At 39.7% G+C, this 12,903-nt stretch overlaps 1 long non-coding RNA gene across 1 annotated transcript in view; it reads right to left on the bottom strand.

The window, feature by feature from the left end:
* Positions 1 to 12,668, bottom strand: part of LOC118251404 (uncharacterized) — a 50,754-nt gene extending 38,086 nt beyond the window's left edge. Inside the window, exon 1 of the long non-coding RNA XR_004779802.2 lies at positions 9,472 to 12,668. This is a non-coding gene — a long non-coding RNA (uncharacterized LOC118251404). The remainder of the gene's footprint in view (positions 1 to 9,471) is intronic.
* Between the last annotated feature and the right edge of the window lie 235 nt (positions 12,669 to 12,903).

The raw sequence follows: 12,903 nt of genomic DNA, 5'->3' as shown, positions 1-12,903 counted from the left end.
AGCCCCTGAACTAAGAAATATTGCAATCTGTTCACTTCTTTCTCATACAGTGAACAAAATAAAGCATAGCATGGCGCTCCTGAGAAAAGCAACTTTCCCTACAGCAACAAGATTGGTCTTCATTTTCACAGTTCTGTCATGGTGGTCTGTCTGTTTAGAACTAGCAGCTTCTTGATAGACAACTTGCGGCAAATCAGCTTCCCCTAGCTCAAACCAAATATTAGGGGAATATGTATTTTTAGTCTCTTAAAGAAATCAATAAGAAGGTTGCATATTCCATGATATTTAGCGTTGTGGCCATTTACCCCCAGTAAATAACTTCCTAAACTATGGTGTATTTGAGTTTAGACTAAAACAAGATCACAGCCTGCTTTACTCAAGGGTTTGTTTTTGTTTTGTGTTTTTTTTCCAGCCTGCTGAGTATTTTCTTTTTCTTTTCTTTTGCAAAATAAATTTTAAACCTAATAAGACTAAGCTCATAGAAAGACTATCTCATTAAAACATTTGAGACTACTACGCTAATTTTCCTCAGACTTGGATTTTCTCAATTAAAGCTCAATGAAACACTGTCAGCCAGCTGCCTGCTCTGCAAGATCATGAACCAGTTGCACAGAGGCTGCTATACAAAGTGAAGAAAGCTTTTAATAAAACTCTGCAATGCACAGCTCTTTCAGCATCAGTAGGCGAGTAATCCCTCAGCTGGACCAGCTGAGAGCAAGATTTGTAAGCTGTACACCCAGCGGTATTGTTTGTTTGTACTGCAATAACACTTAGAAGTACCAGCTAGGGAATAGGAGCTGTTTTTCTAAATGCTGTATTTTCTCATGCATGAGGAAGAGAGGTAGGTCTTTTAAGAAACAGCAGAAATTTATAGCCACACATCTTAATGTAGAAGAAACTAGAAGCAGAGATCCATAAATAAGAAGATTCTCACACCTCTTCTAAGTTGTCTATGTAGTTGCCTAACATCAAAAGCAATTGCAGAATTAAAACTGAAACAGAACGACAATATACCACTAATTAGAAGGTTCCTTTTCCCAAGTAAGTTATTTTACTCAGAAAATCCCAATGGACTCTTTCAGTTTCCTCCTCCTCTCTCTAGCGTAACATACTACCATCAGCATACACATCATAGGTCCCACTTTGTTCACTGACTGTCATCAGAGGGCTGAGCTGTAGCTTGTCAACATCTGTTGCAACCAGCACTGAAGCCTACTACCAAAAGGCTAAATGAGAATGTGATGGTCAGATTTATGATGCTGTTTGGTTAAGGTTCCTCTTGATTCACAGCTTATAAATGACTACAATCAACGCAGGAAGTGAATGCTAATTGCACAACTACTAGTAAAATGCTACAATACAAGTTGAGAATAGGACACCACAGGGAACATGTACAATAAAATGAGTTAAATCCGATGACTCTAAACGTTTAACATGACAGGGGAAAAAAAAAAAAAAAAAAAAAAACTAAGGACACCTCCTAGCACACCTTGATTTATGCTTGACTTAATGAGATGGCCTCATTATCCAGATGCTTTTCACAATAAATTTCCAGTGAGTGAATTTGTCAAGATCTGGAACCCTGTTAACATAGAAATCCAAACTCTACCAAATTCATCCCTTCCACAGAACTCGAGGTTTTATTTCAGAAGTACACCATGTAGCTGCAATTTTGTGCCTCCCTTTTGTATTTTCATGATTTTTACCTACATAGCTGCCAATTCCACAATTAGTATGATTCTTACTGTCCTACTGATACACATATGAGGCATCAGACTGCAGGCTGAAAATAAAGGGCAGAGCAAGCCAGCCCATTTATTGACAAATAGACATAAAAGGAGCTGCACAGCGCTGTGTTAAAACTTCTCAGATGAGAGCCACTTTGTAGCCCAGAGAAAGGTTCATAAACATCCTAAACCACTGCCCACCAATGCATTTCCCATAACCCACCTTATTACTTCTCACATTCAGCAAGCTTTAGAAGTTAGGTCCATATAATTAATCCCATTTAAAGACCAGTCTAGTCAATTAATGAAACTAGGCTTCATGGGAACACCTCTGACTAAGGCAGGATTACAGCCCTGGGTTCCCCACTCCTCTATGTTGAGTCACACAACAGCTCTTCTACCCATACCCAGTAAGGTTTCTGTTGGGCAAGGACAGGGTTCCAGAAATGAGTCAGGCATCTGCCAGTGAGTACATTTAACATAAACGTGAATCAAAAAACAAACCAAACAACAACAACCATAACAAAAACAGGTTGGTCATTGGAATGAACAGAACGAAAGCTTTGGGTGCTTGATTTAGAGATCCTTAAAAAAAATAATAAATAAAATAAAATACGCTGTCTCAAAATCTGAACATTTTAAATACTTTCAAGGTATTGAAAGTATACACAAATCATCGAAAGTATAACACAAATCATCAAAAGCTTTAAAAAACAGGTCTCATGAAAATGCATAGACTGTTATATGTCAGGCTGACAAGGGCTGCCTGTGCTTTTCAGTTCTTTTGTAATCAGCTTTCCACTTCAGCTTTCCTTGGGCCTTGTTGGTTTTACCTGAATCAAAGCAATGCTTGAATTCAAGCCATTCATCTTTTTTTTTTATACATTTGCCCCCATACTTTGATATCATAACAGACACTTAAGTTTAGTTCTAAACATATGCTATTGCATAGAATGTCAAGCTAAAGAAATAGTGTATTAATACACAGTTTGGATGATTTGATATGAAAACTGGATAGTATGATGCAAACATGATAATCTAATTATACAAGATTTCCTTTGCATTTTGCAGGGAAAAGAAAAAAAAAGACTTCAGTAATGTATTTCATTTAACATTTCATTTAACTGTATCTTGTCACATTTTGGTCTGAATATTTGTTCTATATGATGTTTAAGCTGCATAGAAATTATGTATTAAAAAGAAGAGAAATCTTAACAGTTTGTTAGCCAATATTCAAGATAAATTAAATCTCTTTCCACTTTCAGCACTAAGCTTATCAGATCACTACTGGCTAAACACTTGCAATACGGAGGGCCTCCGGCTACAAAGCAAAGTGTTTCCTGAAGTGATTAATGTCAGCCCGAGAGGAGAGAAAACAGTGTAACACTTAAAATTAGAATAGAAAATAACAAAATGAAACTCAGTTAGTTGCACTAATGCCAATGATGATGTATTTATGAGATACCCTGAAGACATCAATAGCATGTCATACTACAAAACAAAACAAACAAAAAAAAAAAAGCCTACACACACAAAAAGCTAACCATTTGTACCAAGATGATAGGCAGATTATATCAATGTATTCTTGTGCTGCTCTTTTAGACAAAAAATACATTAAGGATCACATTGAAATTAATGATCCAAATGTATCTGTTGTACATGTAGTTAAGTCCAGAGAGCTATAACCAAGAAAGAACAGCCTACATAAAGACTGTAGTAACTTCAAAAAGGCTTGTGTGATCCCTTCTTTTCCTTCCTTGAGAACCTCAAAAAGAAAATCAATACTTGCTTTTATTGAAAATAAATAGGGTTCTTCTACTGAAACTCCTTGACCAGCAGATCCCTTCTGACTCCTGGTTCATTAGTCAGCTCACACTGTGATCCAAATCATGGCAGAACATCCCACTGTATTCCAGCAAGAATTGTGTAATTATATCACTATAAAATACTGCTCAGTAAAAAGGCAGTTCCTCTGGATTCTTAAGACAATTCACCAACTTTGCTGGAGACTTCAGAGAAGTTCCTTCAGGGCTGTATTTCTGTTCCTTATATTTAAACTCCATCCTGACTCCTCTCAGTGAAGCCTATCTTTTGGGAGCCAAGTCTGGAGACCTTTTCATATGTTGTCGGTTACCACGTACTACAACAAATCCCAAATGTTGCCTGAAGTTTTGCAGGAGCAAATGTTAATCCTCCATAGCCACGACTGACATACTTTGCAAAACAGATCTAGGGCTCCTGACTGTCTCTAAAACAAGACATTGTAATGCATCAGAAAAAGAAAGTAATTTTAACTATATTTATTGATGTTAATTTCCAAAGTAACATCATCAAGAAGCTACATTAGCAATTTAGTGTGCACAAGACACATGTCAGAAACAAATCTTCTGATAGTCCCCACCAACAGTACTTTGATTTGCACTTCAGGTGGTCTCACAGCATGAGAACTGGATCCCTTTTGATGAAACTAAACTAGAGGCTACACTCTGAGAGCATACCCAGTACTCTTTAAGCAAAAATGGGCTTTCAGCTCGCAGGACCAGAGTGGATCTTCTCAGAAGTGTAATATAAACAGACAAATAGTTGATAAATGGATAGATAGTAGATACATAGATAGATAATACAAAATGCACATAGTGTAGATGCTGATCTTCAGCACCAGTTATTTCAGTACACTCTATACAATTCACCACGACACTTTCTAAAATACTCATTAGAAGAGGCCCTATATGCACATTTAAAAATATTTGAAAAAGTTATTCAGCTATATTTACTGCTTAAATAAGAGGAAGAGTAGGATTTTTAAAAAGTTAACATTCTATACAGAAGAAGGCTTCAGCCACATACAAGGGCCTCACCAGAACCAATAAATTCATCTCTTGGAGAGTTAAGACCTACATCAAGCATCTGGTAAGAGAGCTCAGGCACCTATACACAAGTTCAGCCTCTACAAAGTCCCATGGTAATTCGACATCTTTAGTCACCTTACCTCAATTTTTCTCCCACACAGCCATCAGCAACCATGTCCATGGATGCAAATCTCTGGCTGAGAACTTCAATGCCAACATCTGAAATAACTGAAACACAACTAAAATCAGAGTTGGACTGTCTTCTTTTGTTCAGCATCTATATTTGTCCTACTGCACTCATCGGGACTCTCAAATAGGTATTAGAGCATACTGAGACTCCGAACCACCTGTCACCCCCACTTTCTTTCTCCTTCCTTCTCTCATCCTGCTTTTGTCCACTAGTTTCCACTTCCCTGGCACTTTGTTAGAGTCCCTCCCGAGTTGATTCAGATTGCTAACCCAGTGGAGAGCTGTTTACTTTTTTTCTTTCTGGAGTACGTGAGGGATGACTAAGTTAATGTTCTACAGGATGAGTGCACTAAACTGGCTCTCAGGGACAAAAACGAAACAAGAACAGAAAGTATGTAGCCATGAGGGAGACAAAGAGGAAGAAAGTCTTCCTCCTTCCAGACACAAGTAGCTCTCACATTGAGTCACCTGTAACACTCAGCTTGAGTTACATCAATATCTCACAGTACCAACATGCAAGGTAGAGCAAGCAAGATTCTTTCTCTCGTTGACTACATTGTCACAGAAAGGCGCTGGTAAGTCACAAGTTGCCTCCACTTCTCAACCAATACCTGTTCCTCCCAGCAGAAGCCATTTCAATTAGCCCTCAGCTGAGCAGCATTCCCACCTCAATTATGTGCTTTCACTAACTCTTCCCCGTCCAGCACCAGTTTTGTATACACTGTTCAGATGCTACAACCCTTCTATCATCTACACTTTATAATCGTTCCCCTATGACACCACAGGGACCAAACCTACATACTCCATTTAATGGATTAATTGACATTACAAAGTACAGGAGCTGAAGCAATTATCAGTAGGATATTTCTAGTACTAAGGAATCTTCACACACAGAGTGGTGAGGCAATTGCTGTCAAGTCAGCAGAGGATTTTTTGTGTTTCCTCCAATTACAAAATTAATATTTTCTTGTATTTCTCCCAATTTGAAATATTAAGAAAATAGAACGATGAACTTATTATCAGCTCTGATGATCATTTTCCAGAAGCTTTTGTACAATTCAGTTGGCTTGTTAACACTGGAAATACTTATCAATATAAACTGAATTTGAATACAGACAGATGCAGTCTCCTCCTGGACAGTCCAATTCTCATATGAACATCTTTCTTCTCATTTTAGTTTGTGTAATTTTGGAAACATAACATCCTTCCAGTAACATCAATAATGGTTAGAACTAGGGAAAGTATTCCTTAAACCCTTATGACTACAGCAATTTAACAACCAAAGTGTGATTAGTAAGATGCACACAAAGTGCATGCAAAGCCTAAGCTGCCCTAGCAAATTTCTCCTCTGGTACCATTCTGGAGTGGGACCAGTGCAGCAGAACCCCACATCATCTCCTCAACACACTCTTCTGATGCATCCAGCCCCACAGCTCCCATATGCAATAGCCCTGCGGACAGCCTCAAGGTCAGAGTGAACCCACGATCTGACCCCACATGTCCATGTTGCCATTACAGATAGTTCTTGACTGACTAGGATGCCCTGCATACCAGGAACTATACAGGTTTGTCATAAACTGACAGAACAAGGAAAACAAACAAACAAACAAACAAACCTGCAAGAGGAAAACAAAGACAGAGACACAGAGAGATGAAGCTGTGAACTGTGTATTGAGCAGTTCTACAGTGTTCTGCTTGAATGTGCACCCCATAACAATTTCTTTTGCTTGTTTCAAAGCTTTTCCAACTCTTGGCTCTTGGTTTGGACACAAATTTCACATTACCTACACATTTTGAAGTAGAAACCCTAGGTGAACATGCCTGAACCCTAAAGAAAATTAGACTAATAAGGCTGTTATTTTTTTTCCTATTCAAAATCAACAGCACTTTGCAATCACATAAGCCTTTTGTGCAGAGGTATCTCGGTATCCTGGTTAATTTAATACTATTGTAAATTGTGAATGTACAATTTTTACTTTTTTATTACTCACCCTTTTACTTTTTTATTTACTCACCCTAATTGGGTGAGTAAATAAAGTTTTACAAAATTTCCTTGTGTATGAAGCACTGCCAGTAGCAATACCCTGGAATACTGTGCAGCGTTCAGCTATCTCTGTTTGAAAGGGACATTGGAAAACTGAAGAAGAAGCTGGAAAGAATCACAAATCTGTTTAAAAAATACAGCTGTGAAAGGTTCTGATACAGTCTGAGCACTGCTGGATGCTAAAGCACTTTTTAGCTGGTTGGATAAAGCACTGCAAGAAACAATAGCTAAAAGGTGAAGCCAGATACTCTTAAAGAAGATATGTATAAAAAAGGTGGGCTGTCAAATTCTCCAACAAGCTATCAGAGGACAAGTAGATCCTCCTCTCTCTCTGCTTTTAAGTCAAGCCCAAAAGCCTTTCTGAAGAAACGCTGGAAGACATTCACCTCAGCCAAATGCCAGTTTGCGAGTAAAATGTAGTGGCCTGAGTAACACTCGGGGTTAGTTTAGAAATCCAGAGATCTGTCCCAGACTCTGCAGGACTATGACTGACACCAGCTAAATTAGAACTAGGATCAGGCTGCGTAAGTTCATTAACTTAGTGAAAAGAGACCTAATGAATAAGTAACTCCGCAAACACCCAGCACAATGATTTCTATTTGCACACTCAAAGGCCCCTCACTCCAGCTGCTTGTCAGGCAGCCGAAGCCTGTCATTCACCCCTTTGTACATCTACCCATTGTTCAAAAACCCTTTTCTTCTGCGGAGCAACCCCTGATTTTGTTCTTACGGAAAAACCTTTAAGAGCTGCGAGAGAGAAAGGGAACCTTTAGCTCAAAACAAAGGGGGATAGAGCTTCTGCCAGCAGGAGGCTAACAAGCAAATGACAATTTCTATCTCCAGGGTCTGAGCACAATCTCTCCAGGCAGCGTCAAGACCTGTGTCAGCTCGCTGCCCTGCCAGGCTTCCACAATGCCTCGGGATGCCTCTTTGGGAGAACAAAACCCTCCATCTCTTGGGAAATTGGCCCAGCCAGCTCCCAGGCCCAGCGCTGCCTCACACAGGGCCTGCGGCATGGTGCCCCCCACACCACTGGGCCCAGATAAAGACAAGCTGCTGCTGCGTGCGAGCACCGATAACAGCAGAAGCAGAGACATGGGGGCTCCATCGACCATTCTGTGTCCTGCAATAACAGTCACTATATTGTAAAATACCGTGAAATAATCTGTGCCAGATGAAAACATGACTCGAATTTGTGCGGCGCATAACAAGCCCTGAGAAGAAAGGCCAGGGAGCTGGATGACTGTGCTGAGGCAGGTCACTTAGCACTGGGAAACTGAGCCAGCTGCAGAGGGCTCTTTCACTACGCTTTTTAGGCAAGAGCTTCATATTAACTGGGAAATAGGGGAGAAATCACTTCTCTGCAAAGCATCTCCATTATAACTACCTCAGCAAAGAGCAGAAGAGTTCTTCTCCAGCTGTAAACAGATATAGATAAAAAGCAAAACAAAACAAAAAAAAAAAACAACACCTAGTTCAATCACAAGGTGGAGGAACTGCACAGGAAGCACTTCTTACACACGCACGTGCCCTATGGATGCATCACAGGAGAAAAAAAGATCATACAGAAGTGAATGCACTGCACTTGATATAGCATGCCAGGACCTGGCTCAGAAGCGCAGGGAAAGGTCACAGTGCCTGTGACTCAGCACCCATGGCATTCAGCACTCTTTCTGAGAAACCATAATTCAGAGTCATTCCGAGTTGTCTTCTTCCAGACTTTTTCTGATGACATATAAATTTTTTTCTGCCTGCTCCCTTTAATTTTTCAAATTCCTAGACAACCACATTCATAACTACAGAGAATTGTTCTAGAATGAGTAATGAAGTGAGACCGTTTCACTGACTACATAAACGTTGTTCTAGATGAAGCTTGAGTTCTGTGATAATACACTGTTGGGAAATCATCTCCTGTGAGTAATGTTACTGGCTTCAAGGGAAGCATGAATTTTGCACAACTCATGTGAGAATGAGTCTCCTGTTAACTGCCAAGGGGATTGCAGGCTTTTATATTCAGACCTCAAACAGAGGGGAAAAAGAGACATCAAGAGATGCTATGGTCAGATTCATCAAAGTGAACCAAGCAAGAGTTTCTCCTTTACATGTTCTAACAACTGTACTCTTTATTTCCAAATGGTCTTTCAAGACATTCTTCACAATTGCTTTGATACAAATAATTTCCTTTCTGATTCTGCAAGACAGCAAGTAAAATAATAGCCTTTTCTTTCTTTTTTTTTTTGTGATAAGAGCATCTAAGAGGGTAAAAACTATTCTTTTTAGTGAAACTGACCTCTTAATGAGTAAAAACAAAAAGATCACATATTGTAAGTGATCCTCTGCCAACAGCCCCCATGCCTGTTACCAATTTCAAACACTTTATGTTCCCCCTCCAGAAAGGCTTTGTAGTGTTTCCCACTCATTAGAAGATGGCTATTGTAAATACCACTTCCAACATTAATATTAAATACAGAAAGAAATACGTTCAAACCAGGTTATGGCTGTAAGGCAAACTGACAAAAGCCAGGAAATTCGTAAGTTAAATTCAGTCCCTAGCTCAGGCTGTTGTGAAAACAAACACGGTGGAGTTAGCAAGGTGCCCAGGGTTAGTGCAAAGTGCTCGTTTCCTGGCTTTTGTCAGCCGGTGTCAAAACATCAGACTTACCTAAACACCAGATTTGCTGGTTTTAGAAAAGGCCTTGCAGTCGGAGACGAGGGAAAGAAGCAGGAAACCTCTGCTCACTGCTGGTGCCAACTAGCCGCTGGGAAGCTCTTCACTCACCCCAGTCAGCTGTGTCCCCATGGTGGGGCTGGAGGCTCCGCAGCGAGGTCGTGTGATGCTGGGCACAGGGAGGCTGGGCCTTCACCTCATGAACATCACAAGCATTTTTGGTTGGGTCTATACGCTAGTTTTTAAGGACGATGCTATGTCCTCGCCAGAGTGGCCATGGGACAAGAGGCTTGACAAGGTGGAAGGGGTGCTGCGGCTGGCCTCAGCACACAGCGTCACACTCTCCTTTCACTTTCATTTTTAGATGGCAGAGGGAAGAAGGCATGCCTGTTTTTCCCTAGGAGGGACTTGGGCACATGCCATCCCCCACACTCAGGTGCTGTCCTTCCCTCAGCAGCATCCCCCAGGCAAGCGGCACCCGCATAACCCCAGGGACACACCAGCAGCTCAAGGAGAGAAATGAAGAAAATAGAGAAAAATGTTCATTTCATTCTAATAATAAAATCATTCTGATGAATGCTAACTTTACAGTCAGTATTGTAGTTACAGTTTTCCAGTCGGAAAAAAAGAATTTGGGGAGGGAGGGGAGGTATTTGTCTCTTGACGAAGAAGGTGGCAGTTAATCCCTGTGTTGCCCGTGGGAGGGGAAGAAAAATAGCTAGGCCTAGATCCTTTTCTTTTAAACAATGCATTGGGAAAATGTAGCAACATCTTTACTAGTGTACTATTCAAATAGCTTCAAACCTCTGGCATTAAAAGTGCACTGTATGTAGTAGTATTTATACTGATGCCTGGCAATTTAAGTTAAATTGATGAGAGGTTGAACTGAGCTGCAAGAAGGCTGTCAGTGCAGCTTTTTGGCCCAGTTCAGCTAACACACACCTTTTTCTAAATCAGTGCAGATTTCACTCAGAATACCCTCAGGACACAATAAATATTTAATTGTATGACAAATATTTTATCTGCCTGAGGAGCTGACATGAATACAGGGGGTCAGCTGAATGCAAGCTGAGAGAAAACAGGTGAGTCAATGCCATACTGAAATGTTAACTTATTATTCCATGACGCCCAGCCTTTGAAGGAATACATCTTTTATAACCTAAGAGAATAAGGAGGAGGCTGCTTATGGAATTACAGGTTCCTAGCTTCTAATTAGAAGGAGAGTAATTGCAGTGTCATTTATAGAGGTCTTAATAATTTATTTCATTTTCAGGACAGGTACATTTATGCTGTGTAATTTTCACTCATACACATAAAAATTCAAAATATTTATCCTTCCACTACACATTTCCCTCCACTTTAACCCTTTACTTTAAAGGTAGATTTTGGCACCCTTCAAGCTGGAAAAAATAAATAACACAGAAATAGTAAGCTTTGAAAGTGATAGAATAGAAAATCTGAGCTTCCCTGAAATTTTGCTTTTTTTTTTTCCTTATATAACCCATAATTCTTTGAGGCTATAATAACTTGAGCTGACTTCTTCAGCTGTCACTTACCCATTTCATTGCTGTTTTTCAGCAAAATTCAATAAATAAATAAAACAATGACTCATTCAGAAAACCACTAAAACAGCATAACTGTTTACTTATGGCCTGGAGGCTTGAGGTTTTTTTTTTCCCGTATTTTAGGTGAAAAAAATAGAAATTCCCCTCTACTTTAGGCCCAGAGTCTAAATTGAGAGACAGTATCATCTAGACACATAGTACATCAAAGCTGAGACTTCAATTAATTCCAGAGGTATTTATTTAAATACAAGTTTCTCATTGGCAAACCACCACTGAAAGGCCTCAAGAGGAACATAGAGGCAATGAGGGGAATTCCATTATTCCCACCCTCCAACCTCCCCTCCTGGGCATAGGACCAACATCAAGAAAATAAAACAGTCACCAAATATAGCACAATGGGTTTTTTCCTTCTTAATTACCTTTAAAATTCCCAGCCGAAGAAAGAGACCCCACACAGACTTTCTATGCCACGTATTAGCACTGGTTCATCTGAGTGATGAACCTCCGAAAATAAAGCTTCATAATGGAACTGCTGACACAGCAAAGAGCAGCCCCGTACAACGAAATGGTTTCAGACCAGCCGATTCACTCCATCATTTTGAGGGGAGGCGTTTTCCCTTTGAAAGCCTCCCTTTTGTATTGCTCACACTCCTACACGCTGCTCCCTGCCAGACTATTTGCTATTCTTTGGAGGCTTCTGCAGCTTCCTACATCAGATGGAATTTACCTTCATGTAATTATTTGTTCTGGGAGCTTTGATCTCTACTTCCCTTATAACTGCAATGTAGTCACACTTTGAACTACAAGAAAGTACCAATTTAAGGCTCTTGCAGCAAACATCATAATGGTTAATCCTAACAAAAAGGTGTTAATTGGTCTCCTGGTGATTCTAAGCCGCAGTCACAATAGGTTCTTATATTTGTTTACCACTGCTGTATTTCCTCCTTATCCCAGTAAAAGTGCATTAGATCTGATAACCTTTTAGGCGGGCTTCTCATTTTTCGGCTGATGTTACAATTTAAAGTAAAAATAAACATATATCCATACCGGTGGAACAATTCTGGCCTGACCCGTTCTGATTACAGACTTCCAGCTTCAAAACGAGCTGTTTGAGGCTATGTACTCATGGGTAAGAAGTAAAAATTTAGATGACTCCAAAACTCTTTCTGAAGCACAATAGAGCTTCTGTACTAGATGAAAGCTGTTTTTTCATATAATACATTCACTCAAACCTTTGGCCCCGACAGAGATTTCGTAGAGCTGGAGAGAAGCGTTATTCTGTTTCATTTTTGGATCCATCTCCTACTCAGCAGTCCAAGAAGTTTATACTGAAGAAAATGCTTAAGCTCAAACTAATGAAAATTGCTCATCATTTTGGACTGTGTTGTTGAGTTTTCAAGAGCTTTTTATTGTTAAATTGGCTGGTGTTATAATGCAGCCAGGATAGAAAACACCTGCCCAGCATAAAACCAAGCTATGGTCTCTACTCCTTCAGGCAGGGCCATGTATTTTATTTGTCTGTATGGAACACAATGTGCTTTTAAGCACTCACTGTGCAAACACATTTATGGCATTACCCAATGGAAAATTAGGCTTGTTTGCTTTTTGTCTTACACAAATATAGTCCCTACTTTTAATATAAGCACTGAATTCTGGTCACAATCAAATATACTATATCCATCTAAAAAAAAAAAAAAAAAAAAGGACAGAAAAGGAGAAATTATATAACTGAGTATTTGAGAAAAGACACTGGAACCAATTTTGTCAGGCCCTTGGGCTATCTCTCAGTGCGATGACAAAAGGACCAGACAGAACTGTAATTTTGTTGCTCAGCTTACATATTCCTGGAGTGCAGAGGATC

The sequence above is a fragment of the Cygnus atratus genome, chromosome Z (genome assembly GCF_013377495.2).
Source record: "Cygnus atratus isolate AKBS03 ecotype Queensland, Australia chromosome Z, CAtr_DNAZoo_HiC_assembly, whole genome shotgun sequence".
In the NCBI taxonomy this organism is placed as follows: domain Eukaryota; kingdom Metazoa; phylum Chordata; class Aves; order Anseriformes; family Anatidae; genus Cygnus; species Cygnus atratus.
Note: the sequence above shows the minus strand (reverse complement) of the source record. Positions and strands in the feature narration are given on the sequence as shown.